At 43.9% G+C, this 13,371-nt stretch overlaps 1 long non-coding RNA gene across 1 annotated transcript; it reads right to left on the bottom strand.

Annotated features, from left to right (window-relative positions):
• Positions 1-828: 828 nt before the first annotated feature.
• On the bottom strand, positions 829-13,277 carry LOC120861509. The gene is made up of 3 exons (XR_005720557.1): positions 13,233-13,277; positions 12,700-12,721; positions 829-872 (listed from the first exon to the last, which is right to left on the bottom strand). It is a non-coding gene; the product is annotated as an uncharacterized LOC120861509 (long non-coding RNA).
• Between the last annotated feature and the right edge of the window lie 94 nt (positions 13,278-13,371).

Here is a 13,371-nt window from a genome sequence, read left to right as displayed (position 1 = left end):
TCTGTAGCCAGTGTGGGCGATGGTACCAACGGTGCTGACTAATGGCAATAGTGCCCAGCAGCCGCAACAGCAGAATCCTGTAACCAAACAGCTGTACTTTCGGGCCTTGGTCCTCCTTGGTTCCCTGCTCATGTCTGCATTCCAATCTTGGTCCTCTAGCTTCCTGTTATTCCATGAGTCCCTGCCAATAAATTCCTTAAGGAAAGCCAAGCTTGAGTTCTGTTGTTTGAAGCAACTGACTGATATAGGTGAGGGTTAGGCAGGCAGGGTACCGGGTGTCGGGAGGGGGGGCGGGGTGCGTGGAGGAGATAGGTGTAAATCACAGCATGTGCAAAGATGGAGAAAGAGCACAGGTAGTACCTTCTAGAAGGAGAGATGAGATATCTACTCAGATATAACCATGGTAGGGAAACACATCCATGTGAAATATTTTGGAGATGCAGAAGACGGCATGATCACTTTTTAAAACAATTATTTAGTTATTTAGGCTGCATCAGATCTTTGTTTCGAGGAGTGGGCTTCTTTCTGGTTGTTGCACGTAGGCTTAGGGCCCCAACCACTGTCACCCCATCCCACCCCCTACATTCTCCCACATCCCCCCAAGTCCCCCACCCTCGTATGTAGGATCTTGGTTTCCCAATCAGGTTTCAAACCCGAGTCCCCTGGTGTGGAAGGTGGGTTCTTTTTTAAAGTTAATTTATTTTAGTATTATTATTGATATTATTATTTTGGCTGCCCTGGGTCCTTGTTGCCTGTGGGCTTCCTCTAGCTGCATCAAGTAGGGGCCTCTCTTGCTACAGAGCACAGGCTCTAGGGGCAAGGCCTTCAGTAGTTGCAGTTCACGGGCCTAGCTGCCCTGCAGCAAATGGGATCTTTCCCGATCGGGGATGGAACCGGTGTCTCCTGCATTGGCAGGCGGACTCCCAGCCCCTGGACCACCAGGGAAGCCCCTGGAAGGTGAATTCTTGACCACTGGACCACCAGGGAAATCCCCACAATCCCTTCTTACTGGGTTTATTAGCAAAGATGCAGTGGAAGAAATAGAATTAGCCTGACCATTGGAGAAGAGGAAAGAAAATAATCACTCCAGGCCGAAGGAGAATTATATCCTGATCGAAAAGATTCATGTGTATTTAGGAATCTCGTAGTAAAGTAGTTCAATTTAGCTGATGCATGGGAGACAAACAGAGAAGCTTGGGCATTTGGCAAGTACTAAATTCCCTTGGTGTTTCGTGCTAGGACATAGACTCTGGACTTTAGCACATAACAGGGAAGCATGGAAGGTTTGTGAACAAGGAGTGTTCTCATGCAAGTGATGCTTCAAGATGTTGAATCTGGTGGTCATGGATAGAATGGTCCATTAGGCTGCTGCAATAACTTAGGATAAGCTGAATGTCCTGAATTAGGCTGACAATAGTGGGAATGGAAAGGACCAATGTGCAAAATAATAGTTTGTAAACTGATGGATCCTCTGTTTAAAAAAAATCTAGTTTTAAACATGCATATGTACACAATCATTGTGTTTATAAATGGGCTGTATTTAAATATATACAGAGGATAACATACCACATATGCTGGCTGTAATTCTCTCCAACAAATAGCGTGGTGAATTTATTCCATAGATTATGCAAAACAAATAAAACAAATATAGCCAGACAAAGACGCTCTGCATCATTTCATGAAAGTGTTTGGGATATATGTTAGTGTGTGTGTACACACGTGTGTGGATTTGGAATACAGCAAAAAGCATGGACAATAGGTGGGATTCTCCAGTTCCTCTGAGGAATCAGGCTGTTTCCTGTAACTCTGCTTTTATTGCAGTTGACGTGCATGTGTGCTCAATCAGTCACGTCCAACTCTTTGCGACCCCATGGACTGTAGCCTGCCAGGCTCCTCTGTCCATGGGATTTCCCAGGCAAGAGTACTGGAGGGGGTTGCCATTTCCTTCTCCAGTTGAAGTTGGTGGTTAATACAATGTATTATTGCTGAGGTAGGTGGAAGTTCCCTGGTTTTGTCTATAGAAAAAATTCTGGTATTCCCAAGGACAGTGAAGTTGAAAAGTTTCCTTAATAAATAGGATGAGCTAAAGCAATGATGAGACAGACTGAGATTCACCTTACAACCCTCCTTCTGTCATCCAATCACATTTATTGATTCTTCCTCCTAACTATATTTGAAATCTACATCCTATTCTAGTCTAACTCCTCACTGTCACCCCAAAACTCAATTCAAAAACACCTTATTGACCACAGCCTCCCTAGTCTAAATCTTAGGTCTCCTGCTTTCCAACAAATGATACGCATTGGTCAGTTTGCTTCCAGACATCCCTTTCTAGCAAGGCAGGACCAGGGCCCTTCCTGAGTAGACGGTAGGCTACATGACCCTACCCTCAACTGTATTTGGCCCTGATTCAACACTCACCTACTACATTCTTTTTCTTAGGAATTTGAAATTGGAACCCAATGACTATAATTACCTGTAAGTGTGAGATCTGAAGGTCACACAAAGTCTAGAGGTTGGCACCATTTCAGGGAAGCCATAGGGGTTTCCCTGGTAGCTCAGCTGGTAAAGAATTCACCTGCAATGCAGGAGACCCCAGTTCAATTCCTGGGTCAGGAAGATCCCCTGGAGAAGGAATAGGCTACCCACTCCAGTATTTTCGGAGTTCCCTGGTGGCTCAGATGGTAAAGAATCCTCCTGCAATGCAGGAGACCTGGGTTCGATCCCTGGGTTGGAAAGATCCCCTGGAGGAGGGCATGGAAACCCACGCCAGTATTCTGGCTTGGAGAATCCCCATGGACCAGAAGAAGCTTGCAGGCTACAGTCCACGAGGTCGCAAAGAGTTGGACATGGTGCGTCATCCAAGGTGAACCTTGTGAAAACCAAGTAATGAGGTGAGTCCGGAGAAAGGAATAGATACACCAAGGGAAGTGGAGACAAAAGACCCCATTATCCTCGAAGAAATTGAAGAGATGGAGAAAGAGAAAGAAATGGCGAGACTGCAAGCTGCTCTGGTTCCTAAGGTATTTCAGAACTAGAAAATGGGCTTCCTGAATCCTAAGGATCCACTATACACTTCCTTCTTGGGTTCCATGACATTTCTCTACATCCTTACATGCTGCTGCTGCTGCTGCTAAGTCGCTTCAGTCGTGTCCGACTCTGAGCAGCCCACCAGGCTCCACCATCCCTGGGATTCTCCAGGCAAGAACACTGGAGTGGGTTGCCATTTCCTTCTCCAATGCATGAAAGTGAAAAGTGAAAGTGAAGTCGCTCAGTCGTGTCTGACTCTTCGAGACCCCATGGACTGCAGCCTACCAGGCTCCTCCATCCATGGGATTTTCCAGGCAAGAGTACTGGATTGGGGTGCCATTGCCTTCTCTGCATCCTTATATGAGCCCTCTTTGATTTCAGCTAGTCTGAAGCCATTCCTATGCTTTCCCCTAAGGAAACTTCCCGCACACTTAGTCCACGCTCTGCCATAGCAATTACCGTATTACACTATAGCTGTTTATTTGCTGTCTCCCTTTCCTGTTGGGTTTTGATCTCCCTTGGGACAAGAAATTCATCCTGTTCTCTGTTCATCCTTTGTATCCCCAGGACTTAGGGGAGTGATGGGCATATTAGCAAATATTCAGTAAATGTTTAGAGAGTACTTCAGGGGTAGGGGTCATCCCTTCCACCACTTGTATTGATTCTGCCTTATTGTAACTCTCTTTTTCCACAGGGTTTTGACAGCACAGACAGTATGTATGAACAATTGCTTCTGAAGCTGTCCTGGGAGTCTCAGAGTGCAGAGCTAGCAGCTGGAAAATCCCAGACTCCTATGCTGAAAGAGACCTGGAGAAGCCATTGTTCTGGGAAAACTGAGAGTTCTGCAGTGAAAGATTAGCTACTCTCTTTATTTAAGAATATTATTTGACTTCACACACACACACAAATATTATAGCAAGACTAACAAAAAACTAAAAACTTTAAAAATTCATCCATGATGCCATCATGACCCTGAAACAGCCTGTTTTCATATGTCTACATATTTCCCTTCCAGTCCTTGTCTGTATGCACTTATGTAACTTTTACAGAGTTAATGTCATCATTAAGATAACAGCATGTTTTTCTTTTTACTGAACAATTCATCATAATTAGGGACTTACTTGGCAGTCTAGTGGTTAAGACTCCTTGCCTCCACTGCAGGTGGCCTGGGTTCGATCCCTGGTCGGGTCACTAAGATCCCATGAGCCACATTTGCTCATTCAGTCATTCAGTCATGTCTGACTCTCTGTGACCCCATGGACTGCCACACACCAGGCTTCCCTGTCCTTCACCATCTCCTGGAGCTTGCTCAAACTGATGTCCACTGAGTTGGTGATGCCATCCAACCATCTTGCCCTCTGCCATCCCCTTCTCCTCATGGTACATGGCCCCTAAAAAGAAAAAAAAAAACCCTGTAATTCATCATAATTATATTTTCCATGTTGTTACAGAGACTTTCTAAGTTTTAATGGCTATATATATACATTATAATATCAGAATTGATTAGATATGCTTTAAATTGCTTAAAATTTCCTATTGTGGAATCACATATTTTCTTTTTCTTTCTTTCCTTCCTTCCTTCTCTCACCTTCCTTCTCTCTTTCCTTCCTTCATTTTTTCCTTCCTTTCTTTCTCTCTTTCTTTTTCTTTCTTCCTTCCTTTCTTACATTGGACATCTTTGTATAAATTCTTTTCTTCTTTGGTTTGAGTCAGAATAATTCTACCCACAGCCCAGTTACTGGGATCAGGCTCTGTTTTCATTGAACAACAAATATTTACTGAGCACCTACTGTTTCAGCTGCTAAATGTTGGGGACACAGTGATGCAAACAATGCCTGCCCCTCCAAAACCTTTTTTCCTGATAATGGAGAGACACATTAACAGAAAAATCAGAATATTCCACCATCAAACACTGTAACATAGATAAGAACAAACTGCTGCGGAAGCCCAGGTGGGGTTTGTCTGGGGGGTGCTTGATTTGCTGCGTTTGTTTCTAAAAGGATGCCGATGGTCCCTGCCCCCAGCATACATGGTGTACATTCCAGTCTCTCCAACCACAGTGTCTTTAATAAAGACATTCAAAGAAGAACATTTGCAGCTCTGCTAATGTAAGAATCACTTACTAAGCTCTCATCACGTTCTGGGGGCTTATGGACCTAATACAATTCCCTCAACAGCAATATGAGGTCTTTATTATTATTGTCTCATTGTACAGAATAAGAAACAGAGCCTCAAAGGTGTGAAGGAGCCAGTCTACGGATTCACACAATTGAGATGCAGAATCACATTCTTATTAATCGCCACGGTTTGCTCCTGCACCACACCACAGCAGGAGACTCTTTTACCAATGGAAAGCCCTTTCTCATTGGAGATGGGACTCAGTTGAGCTCTATTCTCCATAAATGCAGTTGCTGCTTTCCAACAAGGAGCTGACTGGAAAGCATTGTTCTTGTTGTGCTTGGAGGTCTCGGGGATGAGGTTTTTGGTTTTGTTTTAAATATTTATTCATATATTTGGCTGCACTGGGTATTAGTTGTGGCACGTGGATTCTTTAGTTGAGGCATGCAAACTCTTAGCTGTAGCATGTGGGATCTAGTTCCCTGACCAGGGATTGAACCTGGGCCCTCAGCATTGGGAGTATAGTGTCATAGCTACTGGACCACTAGGGAAGTCCCAAGGATGGAGTGTTGAGTCTACTCAAACCGTTCTGTCTTTTCTTTTCAACCGACACTAACAGGCCCTCTTCCCAACCCTCACCCCAACTTTAGGGGCTAAAGCTGTGCTGGTTCAGCAGATAGTATTTGGATGACTGTCCGGAAGCCGATTCTAATTCGGCTGTGGCACTAGATCACTTGTGTGGGTGCTGCGGCAACAAAAGGCACATGTTTTTAGCCTCTCATCATGGGTCAAAACAATCTTCATAGGATGTCACAGATGGCACAAGTGGTTAAGAACACCCTTGCCAGTGCAGGAGACATCAGAGACACGGGTTTGATCCCTCGGTAGGGAAGAACCCCTGGAGGAGGGCATGGTAACCCACTCCAGTATTCTTGCCTGGAGAATCCCAGGATCAGAGGAGCCTGGCAGGCTACAGTCCATGGGGTCAAATAGAGTCTGGCATGACTGAAGTGACTCAGCACACAGGCACACACATGATCTTCACAGCAGGTAATATATTTTATCTTTGACATGTCTATTTCCAGTCACTGCAGGAACTGCACACAGAAATATATATGGGAACTTCCTTGGGAGTCCAGTGGCTAAGACTTTCCTCTCCCAATGCAGGGGGCTTGGGTTCTATCCCTCATCAGGAAATTAGATCCCACATGCAGCAACTAAGACCCAGAGCAGCTAAATAAATAAATAAATAATAGTTTTACTATCTTTTTCTCTAACAAAAGAACTTAACTTTATGAACTTAACTCTATGAAAACACATCATAGTCTCATAAATGTTTCCTAGGTAAGAAATTATTAGCAAAAAACTCTGCATCTAAATAGGAAAAACAAGTTGTCCTTGGTTGGGTTCACAAGAAACAGCCCTTAACACAACAGTTCATGAACAAGTGATTTACTAGGGAAACCCTTCCGGAAGAAGCCAGTGAGGGAGTCGGGGAAGCAGGCCAGGAATGTGGAAGATGCTGAGCAAGGACCTGATTTCAGATGATGCTTCTGCTCACACCCGATCCCCAGGGGAGCTCAGATACGTTCATTATTTCTCGGAGTTTGTCTCCGTCAAAGCAGGGAAGGTGAACTTTTGTACTCCAGTGCACAGAATCACTGCCTTTGGGCCAGTTTATGGGGATGTAATAAACTCTGCACACTGTTGGCTCTCTGGCTTCAGCAGAGCAAACCCTTGGGAGTCTGAAACTCTCTGAAGAAAGTCCCAGGTGTGAGATGCTAGATCAGAAGCAGGCAGAAGTGGAGGATGGACGCACAGAATCTGTACAAAGTGTCCTGCTTGGGACAGCATCCAGGTGGGAAATCTGACTGCCCGGGAAGTCAGCACATTCTCTAGAAGGAGATGTGGATTTGCATCCCAACTTCCTGCTAGACTTTGGTTCTCTCCTTCGTGAAGTGGGAACAGTATCATCTCGGGGAGGAGTAAAAATTCAAGGTATTTTATTTGAAGAATTATTTTGATGACTATAATAGACAGGTACTCAATGCTTGCATGTAAGCATGCTCAGTCACTCAATCATGTCCGACTCTTTACGACCCCATGGACTGTAGCTCGCCAGGCTCTTCTATCCATGGGATTTCCCAGGCTAGAATACTGGAATGGGTTGCCATTTCCTTCTCCAGGGGATCTTCCCAACTCAGGAATCGAACTCACATCTCTTATGGCTCCTGCATTGGCAGGTGGATTCTTTACCACTGTGCCACCTGGGATGTTCAGGTGCTCAATAAATTGTTGTTGTTCAGTCGCTAAGTTGTGCCCAACTCTCGGTGGCCCCATGGACCACAGCACACCAGGCTTTCCTGTCCTTCACTATTCCCCAGAATTTGCTCAAACTCTTGTCCGTGGAGGCAATGATACCATCCACCTATCTCATCTTCTGTCATCCCCTTCTCCACCTGCCTTCAATCTTTCCCAGCATCAGAGTCATTTTCAATGAGTCAGCTCTTTGCATCAGGTGGCCAAAGTATTGGAGCTTCAGCTTCAGCATCAGTCCTTCCAATGAATATTCAGGGTTGATTTCCTTTAGGATTGATGGGTTTGATCTCCTTGCTGTCCAAGGGACTCTCAAGAGTCTCAATAAATCAGTTCAGTTCAGTTCAGTTGCTCAGTCATGTCCAACTCTTTGCGACCCCACGAATCACAGCACGCCAGGCCTCCCTGTCCATCACCAACTCCCGGAGTTCACTCAGACTCATGTCCATCAAGTCAGTGATGCCATCCAGCCATCTCATCCTCGGTCATCCCCTTCTTCTCCTGCCCCCAGATGGTAGTTATTAATTCTGATTTAATATAAAGGTAATTTTTAAAATGTATTCAGCTCAGCTGGATCATATACATAAAAATATCCATTCTCACATCATGAAATGAGCATAGATTATATAAAGAGATGATATATTTTTGACACTACTTTACCTGTATAGACTACATCTTCCCTTAGAGAGAATCATCAGTCAGGAAATCAAAATAAGCTTCTTTTAAACATGCAAGCAGAAAGAAAATTTATTCTTGCTCACCGATGCTTTTTATTTTTACTTTTTATGATGAAAATCTTTGAACAGACACAGAAAGGGAGAAGAGAGCATACTGAACCCCTGGAGAACACTATACACCTAGTTTCAAAAATTATCAACTCACAGCCAATCTTCTTTTATCTGTAGCCTACCGTTCCCCTCCCTCCCACATTATTTTCAAGCAAATTCTAGATACTGTATACTTCAATATGTATCTCTAAAAGGTAAAGGCTCTTTTTTAATTTTACTTTTTAAATGAACACACAGCACAATTGCCTTTTTGCGGTGTGTATGTTTCCATGAATTTTGATGCATGTGTAGATTCGTGTAACCATTATTACAATCATGATACAGAATAGTCCCATTACCCCAGAAGGCTTTTTATCTACAACCACAATCTTACCACTACTTCTTTAAAAACAGTAATAAACAGACTTTTTTAAAGATAAACATGATCCTATTTATCTATAATCAAGAGACAACACACTAATTCACAATGTCCCTTTTACAATAGAAATGTTCATATCTAGGCATTCAAATGTACCATGAACAGAACATGTTCTAAACATCCTTCACACTTCTCTCCAACAAGTGGTCCTATCCAACATGATCCTTTTGTAACAATTCACTTATTCTCTCCTGCATTCAATTACATTCCTGCCCAACACAGATCTCCTTCTTGATAGATATTTCATAACATCTTCAGTTCTCCCAGTTACATAATTATCCACCTTACCATGATTAACTCTTTTATAGAACTTACCATGATTAACTCATTCATAGAAGAGTGGAGTTGTCAGTTTTTATTGAATGATACAGCTTTATCTGAAATAATTCAACTACATTTCTCAAGAAAATAGTTTAGAAACTAAGATCTGGAAGAGAGCTCAAAAACCATTCACTGGAATCCCTTCATTTCATAGATGAGAAAAAGCATCTCAGAGATATTTTAAAACTTACCCAAGGCACATATTTGGAGAGGAGCTGGAGCCAGAACAAGGCGTCCTGATATTGAGGGCTCTTTCTATTACACCATATTGGTGGCCATCCTTTTTCCTTCATTTCATTGAATCTGGGTGTGGGTTTCTTTACCATCTGTACATCCATATGTCATTTAATGAAATGTCCAGAAAAGGCAAATCTATAGAGACCAAAAAACAAACTAGTGATTGCCAAGAACTGTGGGTAAGAATGAAGATTGACTGTAGACAGGCACAAGGAATCTTCTGGGGGTGATGGGAATGTTCTAAAGCTGGATTGTGGTAGTGGTTGCACAACTCTGTAAATTAACTAGAATAGTATGCTTAACATGGGTGAGTTTTATGGTGCCGAAATTAAATTATACCTTAATACAGCTGTTTATTTAAAAAAAAAAAAAACAGCTGCCTACAGATATTTAATTATCTCTTATAACTGGATGTCTGAAGTAGGTTATTCTCAGCTTCATCCAGCAGCTTCACAATGTCATCAGACTCATGCTCTTACTGTGCTTAAAGTCTGCAGTCCTGATCTCATTGGCCTCTGATCCTCATGCTCATCATTTCATGGCCCCAAAACGGCTGCCGCAGCTCTGGAAACAAATCCATATATACAGCAAGAAGAAAAAAGGTGTCTGTAAGTTCTTAGCTCCCACCAGTCTCTTTTATAAGAGGATGTCCCCCAGTCGACTCCTCCTGGTCTCTCACTGGGCAGAACCAGATCACATGCCACCCCCATGTGCAAAAAGAGGCTGAGTATATGAGCACAGAGTGAATGGAGAGGAGTTACCAGGACTGGCTTAGTGTTGGGGCTGGCCACACCGCCTTGCTGGACTAAAGCGGGGTTCTGTTGGCAAGAGTCAAGGGTGCAGGAGGTTGTGGTGGATATTGAGTGGGCAACTAAGAGTGTGTCCACACGAGAAAACTAAAAATGTGCTAAATATGTTATTCTTTGTTCAGAGGTTTTACAGCATATGGGTTAAAAGCACAGACTCTGGAGAAAGTCTGCTAGGCTTCAATCCCAGCTTTACCTAACTCACTGCGTGAACTTAGGGGACTCCAGTAATCAGCCTGTTGACTCTGCTGTAAACTAGAGATAATAATAACACCTATTCAGAGTTATGTGAGAACTGAATGAGTTTACAGGTAGAACATTCTTAGAACAATGCCTGGTGTATAATAAGCAATGTATTTGATGTCGTTGTTTAGTCACTAAGTCGTGTCTAACTCTTCTGCAACTCTTTGGACAGTAACCCACCAGGCTCCTCTGTCCATGGGGTTTTCCAAGAATATTGGAGTGGGTTGCTATTTCCTTTTTTAGGGGATCTTCATGACCGAGGATTGAACCCACATCTCCTGCACTGGCAAGTGGATTCTTTACCGCAGAGCCACCTGCAAAGCTAAGCACAGTATAAGTGATATTATGTGTGCAAATGCATGTAAATGGCACCCCACTCCAGTACTCTTGCCTGGAAAATCCCATGGACGGAAAAGCCTGGTAGGCTGTAGTCCATGGGGTCGCTAAGAGTTGGACACGACTGAGTGACTTCACTTTGACTTTTCACTTTCATGCATTGGAGAAGGAAATGGTAACCCACTCCAGTATTCTTGCCTAGAGAATCCCAGGGATGGGGGAGCCTGGTGGGCTGCTGTCTATGGGGTCGCACAGAATCGGACACAACTGAAGCAACTTAGCAGCAGCAGCAGCAGCACATCTTTTATTCAACAAATATTTATTGACTATTTGATATGTGCCAGGCAGTGAGCTAGACACTTGGATAAAACAAGATAGATTGCTCCTGAACTTGCTGAGCTTGGATTCTGATGAAAGAAATCTATAATAAATATCAATAAATGCATAAGATTTTAGATTGTGATAATGCTATGAAGGAAATAAACAGAGTGAGGAGATAGAGACTAGAAGAAACAATTATCTTAGAGCAAGAAGGAGCAACTGAGCTGAGATCTGACCGGTGAGAATGAGGAGTCATATGAACATCCAAGAGAAGAACTTTCCAGCTAGTAAAAACACTTAGTGCCAGGTCCTGGGGAAGGAAAGAATTTAGCTTGTTCTAAACTGGTTCATAGACCCAGCATGGCTAGGACAAGATGAGCAAGGGTGATGGGGCTTAGATGAGGCTGAAGAAGAGGCCAGGGCCCAGACCGCATAGTGCCTAGTAGGCAGCGGAAGGTTCTTGAGCTTTAGTCTTAGTGCGGTGAGAAACCATTAAAGACAGAAATGGTTGGTATAATTTGGTGTTTTTGTAAACTTTTTAAAAATTAAAATATAGTTGATTTACAGTTAGGTGTACAGCAAAGTGACTCAGCATTTCAGATTCTTTTCCATCATAGGTTATTAAAAGATATTAAATAGAGCTCCCTGTGCTATACAGTAGGTTCTTGCTGGTTATCTGTTTTAGACATGTGCTGTGCTCAGTTGCTCAGTCGTTTCCAACTGTTTGTGACCCCACGGACTGTAGCCTGCCAGGCTCCTCTGTCCATGAGATTCTTGACTCCAGTCACGAATACTGGAGTGGGGTGCCATTTCCTTCTCCAGGGGATCTTCCTGACTTCGGGAATCAAACCTGTGTCTCTTGCATCGCCTGCATTTGCAGGCAGATTCTTTACAACTAGCACCACCTGGGAAGTTTTATACAGAGTAGTGCATATCCCAAATTCCTCATTTACCCCTCTCCACGCCTCCCCACCCCCGCCCCACCCTTTCCCTTTTGGTAACCATAAGCTTGTTTTCTCTGTCTGTGATAATGTGTTTGTTTTTAATCACTCCAGCTGCTTTGTGGGTTGAAGGGAGACAACAGTAGCCTCAGGGAGACCAGTTGTAAACAATGATGATAGATTGAATGAGGATAGTGGCAAAGAAAACAGAGAAAAGTCCAGGGAACTGTTTGTGTAACAAGAACCACGTGTTCCACCATTATGCTGCCTCAGTGGAGGATTTCAAACTGTTCCAGATTTTCTCACCTGGGTCAGGGCCACTCACTGCCCTCTCAACCCACCATCCCTCCTTGACATATCCAGAGACCCACTTCACCTCTAAGTACTGTTTCTGGGTGGCCAACAAGGGTCCAGGGCTGTTGAACAAGGAGGGAGTTGTCCGCATGAGGAGGTCAGAGAAGAGGCAAGCATCACTGGCTGAAAGATGGATGTGTGTGTGCTGATCACTGACAACTGGGGAAGCTCAGGGAAGACAGCCGGATGCTGACTTGGAGACCCACTGGCGCTGGTGAGCAATGAGGCTTCCTCTGGAAAAGGATTGATGTTTCTCAGACTTACAATCTTCTGTCCTCATTATCCTTGCCCCTCCTCCTCTTTTTCAGGGAGCCTTTATTTTCACTGTGAAAATAAAGTGAAAGTGTTAGTCTCTCAGCTGTGTTCAAGTCTTTACGATCCCATCAGCTATAGCCTGCCAGGCTCCTCTCTCCGTGGGATTCTCCAGGCAAGAATACTGGAGTGAGTAACCATGCCCTCCTCCAAGGGACCTTCCCGACCCAGGGATCGAACCTGAGTCTCCCAGATTCTTTACTGTGTGAGCCACCAGTGAAGGCCCCAGGCCCACAGTAGTGATAGGAAACTTGCTGCACAAAGAGGCATTTGAATCTCTGTTTTACAGGTAGATTTAATAAGTATTTGCAATCTTGGTTTGCTGTTTCAGAAGTCGTTGACTCCTGTCTCTACCCAGGGCAGGAACAGGCTCTCAGGGGCAAATGGGGAAGAATTCCATACCATGGGGAAGGCTGCATTAATTAATACTTTCAAACAGTAAGCAGACACATATATACACATATGATAGGACGATGGCTAGAGCTGCTCTTTTTCTTTCTTTTTAATATCTATCTATTTATTTTTGGCTGTGACGGCTCTCACTTGCAGCACACAGGATCTTTCATTGTGGTGCCTGGGCTCCAGAGCACATGGGCTCTGTAGTTATGGCCCAGGGGACCTCTAGTTGAGGCACGTGAACTCAGTAGCCTGATAACACATGGGATTTTAGTTCCCGGACTGGAGATCAAACCCAAGTCCCCTGCATTGGAAGGTGGATTCTTAACCACTGGACCAGGGAAATCCCAGGCCTGCTCTTATCAGTTCGGTTCAGTTCAGTTCAGTCGCTCAGTCATGTCCGACTCTTTGAGACCCCATGAATCACAGCACGC

Source organism: Oryx dammah, unplaced genomic scaffold (assembly GCF_014754425.2).
Source record: "Oryx dammah isolate SB20612 unplaced genomic scaffold, SCBI_Odam_1.1 HiC_scaffold_3, whole genome shotgun sequence".
Taxonomy (NCBI): Eukaryota; Metazoa; Chordata; class Mammalia; order Artiodactyla; family Bovidae; genus Oryx; species Oryx dammah.
This window is presented reverse-complemented; position numbering and strand designations above follow the sequence as displayed.